Source organism: Myotis brandtii, unplaced genomic scaffold, assembly GCF_000412655.1.
Source record: "Myotis brandtii unplaced genomic scaffold, ASM41265v1 scaffold324, whole genome shotgun sequence".
NCBI lineage: Eukaryota > Metazoa > Chordata > Mammalia > Chiroptera > Vespertilionidae > Myotis > Myotis brandtii.
The window spans coordinates 1,494,317-1,505,082 of record NW_005362439.1 but is presented as its reverse complement, the minus strand read 5'-3'; the positions used below and the strand labels follow the sequence as shown (position 1 = coordinate 1,505,082).

The following is a 10,766-nucleotide window of genomic DNA, read 5'->3' as shown; positions in this document are numbered from 1 at the left end:
TCCGTCCCTCCCTCTCTCCCGCGCTCCCTCCCCTCCCCAAACCTCCTCCCTTTCAGTCTCCAGTCGCCGCCGCCACTGCTGCCTCCGCGGCCGCCAGGAGCACACGTCTCCTCCCGCCGGCTGCCCCTCGCCACCTCCCTCCCTTGGTCTCCGCCTTCAGTCCAGCATCCAGGCCTTGCTCTGGGGGCCCTGGGGCCAACTTCTGCCCTTCTCCTCTTCCTTCGCCCCCTGTGCGCCTCCCCTCTCTGCTTATGGACCCACTTCCGTTGTGGAAGTGGGCAGAGTGGCACGCTAGATCTGCAGTATTTATTCCAGAGAACTTGACGTTGCCCCACCGTGATCCAACTGCAGGGTTGGGGGGAGTGACCCCTCCATCCGGACCTGCTCCTAGGCTTCTGATGCCCTGGGAGTACCTGCTGAAAGCCAGGGGGTCCCCCTCCTGGGCTGCTATTAGGCTGTGGCAGATAATAGAGGCCCCTGGAGGGGTTGCAGCAGAGAGGGGCTGACCCTAGACCAGATGCAAAGACTTGATTGTAAGAGGCCAGATCTGTGTCTCCAATCTCAGGACTTGTCTTTTCATCTCTGTACTGCTGCCACAGCCTCACGCCCCCTCCTCAGCCCCTGACACATGACTTCACGGAGACATGGAACCTCTGAACCTCCTCTGTAAAGCGGCTACCCACCCACTTGCCCCAGACGAAATGGGTAAGCAAGCAGATCAAAGCTGACAGCTCAAGTGAAAGTGTTTGCTAAACCCCAGAGGAGAAGGGCTCAGGTTGTCCACTCCTCTACTCCTCTTCCCTGGGCAGCTTTTTGTTTTTTTCTAATCCCCTCCCTGAAGCACCCATACCCATATTTGCTGGCCCTGCACATTCAAGCACACAAGCTCTGTAGGAGGCCCCGTGGTCAACTGATTCTCACTAAGGAGTGAGTGACTGATAGGAGTCGAACCTACTCCAGTCTTGGATATGAATGTTGGTGCTATCAGGCCACAGGGCAGAGTTTCAAGGGGCAGGAAGTTGCTGCCTTTGCTTGCCCACATTCCAGGGAAAGGATACATCCCTCATAAGGCAGCGGTTCTCAACCTGTGGGTCGCGACCCCTTTGGCGGTCAAACAACCCTTTCACAGGGGTCGCCTAAGACCATCCTGCATATCAGATATTTACATTACGATTCATAACAGTAGCAACATTACAGTTATGAAGTAGCAACGAAAATAATTTTATGGTTGGGTCACAACTTGAGGAACTGTATTTAAAGGGCCAGAAGGTTGAAAACCACTGCTCTAAGGACTTCAAGGATGTCTGGTCCTTTCAGCCATTTCACTGAGTCACTGGGTAAACTGAGGAGGGGCTAATAGAGTAGAGATGTGGCTGGGAGAAAAAAGGTGGGGGGGGGGGCGGGGAACACATGGGATCCGCAATTTTTAAAGGGACCTAGAAGGAGCTACGCTTCCCCAAGCGGGGCGGGAATCTCTAATAGTTCAAGTCCTGTAACACAAGGACAGGGAAAACACTAAAGGGCCTCAGGCTCCACACTCATGCTTTCAGCTGCCAAAACAGGGTTGAGAGAGAGGCTGACCCTTTGAGCTGAGAAACCCCACAGGCCCTGCGTTTATGGAATGCTGTTGGAAGAGGCTATCTGTGTGGGCCTCTCTGGACTCAAGGCACACATAAATTTAAAGAGGAAAAAAGTGTGAGCCTACAGTGAGGGTGCTGGGACCTGGGAGGTGGAGCCCAGATAAAGTCGGAGGGAGGGAGGGAGGGAAGGAGGGAGGAAGTGAGTTTCTGAGGGTCTGGGGGATTGGTCAAAAGCAGGCAGGAGGAAGGTGGGGGGAGAGAATGCAGGAGATGAGGACCCAGCAGGCCCACTGGACCACTCGGACATCCAGCTGGGAAGATTTAGCTCCAGTTCCAAGTCCAAGTCCCCCAGACCCCAGCCATTCCCCTGCCACCATGGAGATTCTGGCCATATCTGCACAGCAGCTAGAACTGTTTGCTTAATAGCTTTCTTTAAATCACCTCTTGCTTTGTTATTGTTTTACTTCAATGTGCTTGTTTTTACAAAGAAATGCTATATCATTACCATAAATGGAAAACCAGAATCGCATTACTATAAATAGAAGGCAACCATAAAATAAATACAATGAAAATAAAAGTGTTATTAAATTCTAACAATGTATATTTAACCACAATTTAAAAATATATATATTCCCGCAAGATAATACTGCTTAAGGAAGGTGCTGAGCTGGAGCCCACTCTCTATTGAAAAGGGAGATTAGCGAGGGCTAGAAGGGTGTTAGAGATATATTAGCAACAAACCAGGACTCCGACATTGTGATCAAAAGGATGGAAAGAGAACTGGCAAGGGGCTCCCCACCTCCGACTCCTGGGGAGGTCAGTGGGGTTCTGAAGCTCTCTGGCTGCATGGCCCTAAATCTCCTTGAAGAACTCTTCTATCCCACAATTGGGAAAAATGATTCTAAGTGTATTAGGCAAAAGTCCTATTTGTCAGAAGTTACCAGCCACAAGAGCTCAGTCCTGGGCGGGAGAAGTGATCCCTGCCGCCGAGAGCGGGCCTCCCTCTCACAGGTGACCTTGGGGAAGTCACTTCCTTCTCTGGCCTGTGTCTCCACCTGTACAACGAGGAGCTTGAACAAATGGCCTCTATGATCCCTTTTGCTATTCATTCATAAAAGCAAGAAAGGAAACTGAGAGAAGAGGGGATGAGGAGGGGAGGGACTGGGAAAGGGAGAAGACGGGAGGGGGGCACGAACAGGGTCAGCAAGTCTCAGGAGGGACAGGGGTGGTGTTACAGCCACTGTTGACTGATTGGAGCCTAGGCTGTCACAGACCCAGAAGTGGCATGGCCCAGAATGTTCTAGACTCCCCATTTGCCCATTCTGGACAGTTCATTGTAATCCAACCACCTCATTTTAGAGATGGGGAAACTGAGGAAGGAACACAGACTAGATCCTAGTCCTGGTCAGAGAGCTGGGCATCCAACTGAGGTCTGGTGACTCCCAGGCCATGGCCCTTTCTGCTCGCACCCTTGGTGCTTGGGGGTCTAATAGAAATGGTTCTTTGGAAAATTCTCACCTTTCCTCCAAGGGGCTCTTAGACTCTGTTTTCTCTGGCACCTGGAAGAATTGGCCTGAAAGCCCCAAATTCACCAGGGTGTGGCCAGTGCTGGGCAGCCCAGGAGCTGTGCCCCAATCATTGGGGTGAGCACCCACACACTGGCATCCTAGGGGCACTAATGCAGAGCAAAGAGCCCCAAACCAGGAGTCCACAGGCCAGAATTCCAGTCCTGGTGATCTTGACAATTCCCTTTCCTCTCTGGACCTCTGTGGTCCCATCTGTAAATGAGACAGTTGGTTTCAAGTTGGGCTGGCAGTTCCTGCTCCAGGGTATCCACTGGCAGCCACAGGAGAGCAGGGAAATCCCTCTTCAGTTTTAGCCAGAAGCAGGTTACCTTTTTATCTGTTTTGTATGATGGTGCCTCACACTTGTGATTTTAAGGAGAAAGTGTCCTTGGCTTAAAAAAGAATGTAAAATCACTAGAAGGGATGATTTCTTGCTCCTAATTTATAAATTCACTAGAGGCCCGATGCACAAAAATTCGTGCAAGAGTAGGCCTTCCTTCCCCCAGCTGCCAGCACTGGCTTCCCTCCAGCACCCAGGACCCAGGCTGCTTCCCTCCTCCAGCCACTGGCAGGCACCTGGGACCTGGGCTGGCTTCCCTCTGGCCCCGGCTTTGTTAGGAAGGACGTCCGGAATGACGTCCGGAAGGACGTCTGGTCTAATTACCATATGACCCTTTTATTATTATAGACTAGAGGCCCGGTGCACAAAATTTGTGCACAAGGGGTGTGTGTGGGGGGCGGGGGTGGTCCCTCAGCCTGGCCTATACCCTCTCTAATCCGGGACATCCCTCTCGCAATCCAGGACTGCTGGCTCCTAACCGCTCACCTGCCTGCCTGCCTGATAGCCCTTAACCACTCTGCCTGCCGGCCTGATCACCCCTAACCCCTCTGCCTGCCTGCCTGATCACCCCTAACCCTGCCTGCCTGCTTGATCACCCCTAACCCCTCTGCCTGCCTGCCTGATCACCCCTAACTGCCTCTGCCTGCCTGCCTGCATGATCGCCCCTAACCACTCTGCCTGCCTGCCTGGTTACCCCTAACCGCCTCTGCCTCGACCCCCGCCACGGTGCCTTTGTCCGGAACTACGTCTGGAAGGACGTCCGGAAGTCATCAGGTCTATCCGGTCTAATTAGCACATTACCCTTTTATTTGTATACATGGCTGATTAGACTGCGAGCTTCTCAAGGGTGGGGCCCTGCCTTATTCATCTCCGAGTCTCCAGAGCTTGGCATAAAATCAGGGCTTAAGGGGAAGTTGGAGGCCACTTCCTAAATGTGCTACCTCGATCCAGCCACTTAAACACTCTAGCCACAGCTGATGCATTTCTAAAGTGGGGATCGTAACCACACCTCTGGCACTGGGTGGCTGGGAGAGTCTCACAGAGAGCTTTCAGCACAGTCCTGGCACATAACAGATGCTCCATCAAGGTGAACCTGATGCACGAATGGGTGGCTGGATGATACTAAATGGGCCAACCTTTTCTCCAGGAGGCATCTTGACCTTATAACCCAGCTTTTCCAAAGCAGTCTGCATTTTCAATGTTTAATCATTGCCTCCCTGATTTTTTTTTCTGAATAATCTCTTTTTATATGCAATTTGCAATCATTTCCCCAACATGACAGTTCATTAAAAGTACAACTGAGAGTGATTGAATTTATTTATCTTCGCAGTGATTTTCATAGAAATAAATTTGCAAATCCTAAGACCGTCCTTGGGGGGTTGAAGCATGCGGTCTTGACCCTTCAAGGCCTGGACTAGTTTCAGGCATCCCCCTCCCCTTCTCTCTTTTTCTCCCTCCAACAGGCCATGGCCAGCCTCTCTGAATGCTTTCAGTACAAGGCCCAAGGGCCCGCCTGCCAAGGTCCTCCTCCACCCCCAGGAATGCTGCTGGCTGGCTGCTGGAAAAAAGGATGGCGCTCGCTTCCTCCCAACCCTCTGCAGGAACAGAGATAGGTTCTGGGTGGCTGTGCTGGGAGGAGCCCAGTGTCCAGCTTCTGCTGGTACTTGTAGCCTAACTTTCCAGAAAGCAGAACCCAGGGAGGAGATGCCTAGCTTCTTTGTTCACCAGCTGCGTGGCTTTGGGCAAGTTACTTTGCCTCTCTGGGCTTTTGACTCCTAATCTTTAGGTGAGAAAGGGATAATGTATGCCAGGCACTGTCATACGGTCTTTAGAGCAACAGCTCACTTAAACCTCCAAACAACTCTATTATTCACAGAGAGAGAGAAACTCAGAGAGACCTGCCTAACGTCACCCAGCAGATAAAGAACTGAGATTCAAACATTTCTATTTTCACTTCTACCAGGATAATATGTTCATGAGAAAGGGAGAGAAGGGTGAGCAGGGAAGAGGTCAGGAATCCTGGGGCCATCCTGGCATTGAACATTCTGGCTGTGTGACCTTGGCGGAGTGGCCTAACTTCTCTTAGCCTCCCTCCTCTTTTGTAAAAGGAGATGCTAGCACCTACCCCACGGGGCCGTTGTAAACTTTGAGAGAGATGAAGTCTGCAAAGGGGCTTTGAAAACCAGAAAGGGTGTAACAGATGTAAGTCTTTGTTTAAATAGCCTTTATCACCCATGTAGAGCTACAATTTGGAACCCAGGGGTTCCCTGTGCAACTCAGTCATGCCACAAATATTTATGAAGCCACCATTGTGGGCCAGGAACTGGATTCTTACCTGGACACCCACATCTGAGTAAGAACAAAAAAAATGTACATGGGTCCTGGCCTTCATTTGAATGACTGATGGGGAACATCAACATCATCAGTTGATTTTAAATTTAAGACTCATCTTGTACCACAGCTCTCCCATTTTACAGATGAAAACAGTGAGGTTAAGCTGGGAGTGGGCTGGCAGATCTTCTTAATGAAGATCCGCCAGCAAGTTGCCTTCAGAGTTTAGGGGAGATTGGGTCCTGCGTCTCACATCAGTGTTCTTTTAATCAATCCTTCTGCCTTATTGTCTGCTCTGTGATCCTCAGTTGCACCCAGATAACGTCTCTCCTCTGCTATTAGTCCCCACACCTCTGCTCCCAGAGACTCTTATGTCCTCTGTTCTCTGTGCTCTGCTGCAAACACCTCCCAAAGAGAAAGAAATGGGAAGGCAATTACACATTATTGGTCAAGCAGGGGCCTCGGGCAACATCCAGGAGTTGCTCCAGAAAGCCCCAGGGGTGGGGTCATGGCCAAGGGCTCTCCTGCCCAGGAGCAGAGGACACCCCTCATCTGAGTTGCTTTGGGGGTAACGGTGATGAAGATCCATTTCCAGGCAACAGCAGGATGTTGCTTTTGTCTGGGGCAGATTAGATGTGGGCTGAAACCTCAGCCCACTGGGACCCTGAGCAAGTCACTTGATCTTCCTGGAGCCCAGTTTCCCCCTCTGCAAAATGGAGGTAGTAACTACCTCTTGGGGTTTGGGATGGTAAATTGAAACAACACATGTAAAGCGCCTACAGAAGGCACACAATAAGCCTTCAAGACAGTGGTATCTACTTCCCTTGCAGACCAAGTCTCATTGATAGACAAAACATTGACAGCCTACTATGTGCTTAGAGGGAGGCGAAGCCAAAAAGACCATAGCCAAGAACTTTATTGAGCTCTTACTAAATTCCAGCATTTCACTAAATACTGTACCTCTATTTATTCCTCCCAAGAATGCTAGTAGGAAGATTCTATTATTGTACCCATTTTACAGAAAGGAAAACTGAGGCTCAGACTGTTACCTGTCCTTGATCACCTGGCTGGTGAGTGGCAGAGCTGAAATTGAAACCCAGGCAGTTGTGTTCCAGCCCAGGTTCTCTATCTTGACTCACGCTGCTTGGTGAATTCTTCCCAATAGCCCCGTGGTTTTTACCATTGTCCTCATTTTACGGGTGAGTAAAGCGAGGTTCAGAGAGGTGGAGTGACTCAGGGTCAGAGCTAGAAAGAACTCCAGATGTTTTGACTTCAGTGCCATGACTTTTGAGACAAAGGAAAGGTGACTGGCCTTTGGGGTTCCCTCCAGCCAGGAAGGGCTGCCTACTAAGTGACCCTCAAGGAGTCAAGCAGGGCTCTCAGGCCACCGGGGTTCTTGGGGCGTGGTTTCAAGGAGACTGGTCCTCCTCCTGATCATTAAGTTTGATGTCTGTCTTATGGTGCCAGTCAGCTGCAGAGAGTGGGACTAAGGAACCTGGATCCACACTGGGCTGTCTCCGGGCTCCAGGGCAGACCTGCACCTGCTGTGACATGACAGGGCCATGAGTCAACAGGCCCTGCTCCTGTCACCCAGGCAGCACAGGCTGGCTTCTACTCCCTGGCTCTCTTCAACCTCTTCACAGGGCTCTCAGGCCACCGGGGTTCTTGGGGCGTGGTTACAAGGAGACACGTCCTCCTCCTCTTCTTCCTCCCTCCTGCCACCGTCCTTCCCTCTCCCTCTGTTATGGATTGAATTGTGTTCCCCCAAAGGCTGCTGAAGTCCTAACCCCCAGTAAATGTGAATGGGACCTTATTTGGAAATAGTGTCTCTGTAGATGATATAGTTAAGATGAGATCATTAGGGTGGGCTCTAATCCAATACGACAAAAAAAAAAAAAAAAAAAAAAAAAAAAAAGGAAGCCTGTACACAGACAGACCCAAGGGAAGACAGTGTGGAGACACACAGAGAGAAAGTCATGTGATGATGGAGGCAGAGGTTGGACTCGTGCAGCTGCAAGACCAAGAATGCCAAGGGTTGCTGGCCACCATCAGAAGCTAGCAAGAGGCAAGGGGAGGTGCTATCCAGAATCCCAGAAGGAGCGTGGCCCTGCCATTGCCTTAACTTCAGAAGGCCAGCATCAGAAATGTGAGACCAGCGCGTTCTGTTCTTTTAAGCCGTCTGGTCTGTGGTACTTTATTATGGCAGCTCTAGGACCCTAGGACCCCCTCTCTCTCTTTGCTCCCCGACTTGGCCTCCACATCCAAACATGCACGTCAAGGTGACCAGGCTCAAAAGAAAGGACTTGCCTCAAGTTCCCACCAACAAGTGTGCTCTGTGCCTGCTGTCCCTGGGACAGGTGCACAAGACAGTGGACTTCAGAGGCTCTCCTGCGCCACCATCAGAAGCTAGCAAGAGGCAAGGGGAGGTGCTATCCAGAATCCCAGAAGGAGCGTGGCCCTGCCATTGCCTTAACTTCAGAAGGCCAGCATCAGAAATGTGAGACCAGCGCGTTCTGTTCTTTTAAGCCGTCTGGTCTGTGGTACTTTATTATGGCAGCTCTAGGACCCTAGGACCCCCTCTCTCTCTTTGCTCCCCCACTTGGCCTCCACATCCAAACATGCACATCAAGGTGACCAGGCTCAAAAGAAGGACTTGGCTCAAGTTCCCACCAACAAGTGTGCTCTCTACATGCTGTCCCTGGGACAGGTGCACAAGACAGTGGACTTCAGAGGCTCTCCTGCCTCTTAGAAAAGGGGTTCCTGCTTCATTAACATTACAGAGCATTCACTATGTCCCAGGTGCTTTGCTAAAAACTTTCTGAATATTTACTACTATCATTATCCCCATTTCACAGATGGGAAAATTGAGGCAAAGAATAGCTGGGTAATTTAACAAATGCACAGCTAAGTGGCAGAGCTGGGATTCAAACTCGGGCAATCGACTCCTGGACCTGAGCTCTTAACCACTTTATCTTGCTGCCTCTCATAGCGCTATCCCACTGTGTCCGCTTCCCCATCTGTTAAATGGGAACAACTAGCAATCGCACACCCTGTTACATGCACTGGGATCCTAGTTCCCATCGTGGAGCTCACAAGGCCTTGAAGACGGAAGGAACTGTGATGATTGGCTAACCCTCTACTTGAGTGTGTATGTGTCTGTGCTTGTGTGTGTACATGTCCATGCTTGTGTGTGTGTGTGAGAAAGGGTACATGTCAGTGCTTGTATGTGTGTGTGTTTATGTGTATATATGTATGTCTATACTTGTGTGCATACATGCCTGTGCATGTGTGTGTGTGTGTGTGTGTGTGTGTGAGTGTGTGTGTATCTCTGTGTGTCGCTATCCCACTGTGTCCGCTTCCCCATCTGTTAAATGAGAACAACTAGCAATCGCACATCCTGTTACGTGCACTGGAATCCTAGTTCCCATCGTGAAGCTCACAAGCCTTGGAGACGGAAGGAACTGTGGTGATTGGCTAGCTCTCTACTTGAGTGTGTATGTGTCTGTGCTTGTGTGTGTACACGTCCATGCTTGTGTGTGTGTGTATGTGTGTGTGTGTGTGAGAAAGGGTACATGTCAGTGCTTATATGTGTGTGTTTATGTGTATATATGTGTGTCTATACTTATGTACATACATGCCTGTGCATGCGTGTATGTGTGTGTGTGTGTGAGTGTGAGTGTATCTCTGTGTTTTTTGGGGGGTGTTATACATCCACACTGACTAATGGCATCTTTTTATTTTTCAGAGTGAGGCTGATTCACTTAATCAAATTAATGTTCACATTTCGACTGACTCATTTAATGGGAACAGCCAGTTCCTGTGCCAATATGTGAACTGACCCTCAAGACCCTTCCACCAAAAAACTATGGACTGTGTCTCATCCTGCGTTAACAAGCCTTGGGCAGCAATCAGCTTTCCCGCGACTGGTTCTTGTTTTTCACGGAGACGCCTGCTGACCTCCGTCTGGCATGCTGACAAAAGAGGATGTGCGAAGGACGACGGGGAATAAGGCCTCCCAGGAGAGAGGGAGAGGGCCGTAGTTCACTTATCAAAAGCGCTTTTCCCAGCCGACTTTCCTCGCAGGTGCGGAACCTACATATCACAGCGGGGAAGAGGCGGCCAAGTTCACCCGCTGCTCCACAGCGGAACCCAGGCCAAGGCCCATTAGTCCAGCTGTCCGTTCCCTCCTTCCAGCGATTCTTTTTCCCGGGCTTTTCTTTGCTACGACTGCCTGCCTGATTCCGGGCTTTGTATTCTAAATACGAAAACCTCTAATAAACCTAGAGGCAGGCTTATGCCTGATTTATTCCCCTGTTACACAGGAGCCAGAGCTGATTCTGAGGTGGACGGAAGGCCCCATGTGCAGTTTCTAGAAATGCTTCCCCAGCATAAACAGCTTAGCTCCACAAAGCTCCCCGGAATGTGTGCTTAGTGGCTCCATTTTTTAAGAAGCTGACCTTTGCTACAAGACCTTGGGTCCGCTCAGAGGATTGCAACATAAAAGGTCACCGTAGCCCACGACTGAGTGCACATGAGCCAGGCACTGCGGGATGGCCTTGTCCAGTGTTGAATTCACAGCACCTAGCAACTGGTAGGGGCTCAATAAATATCTAGTGAATGAAGAAATGAATTGAATGATCAATAAAATATTACTTTTAGCAAAAACAGAATTAGGAGAGTAAATCCTCTAAAGGGAAAAATATCGAATAGCATATCTTCTCTGGCCAAAAAGATCTTATTCTGATTATCCACACCATGGAGCACCTGTTATCAGAGAAACAGTGTGCATTCTGGGACATAATCCCTCAAACCAGAGGTTCCGCTCATCTAGCCAGTGTTTTAGAGCAGTGCCTGTGCGCCAGCGGCTCTGCTAGGTGAGCGCTGGGCAAAGAATAGTGACTCCAGCAGATGCGGCCCCTGCTTTCGTGGAACTTACAGGTCACGGGGAAG

The 10,766-nt window shown here is 50.3% G+C and overlaps 1 protein-coding gene across 1 annotated transcript in view; it reads right to left on the bottom strand.

Annotated features, from left to right (window-relative positions):
• The window catches only part of TSPAN18 (tetraspanin 18), a 182,380-nt gene that overhangs the window by 149,830 nt on the left and 21,784 nt on the right, over positions 1-10,766 (bottom strand). The gene's annotated exons all lie outside the window — the stretch shown is intronic.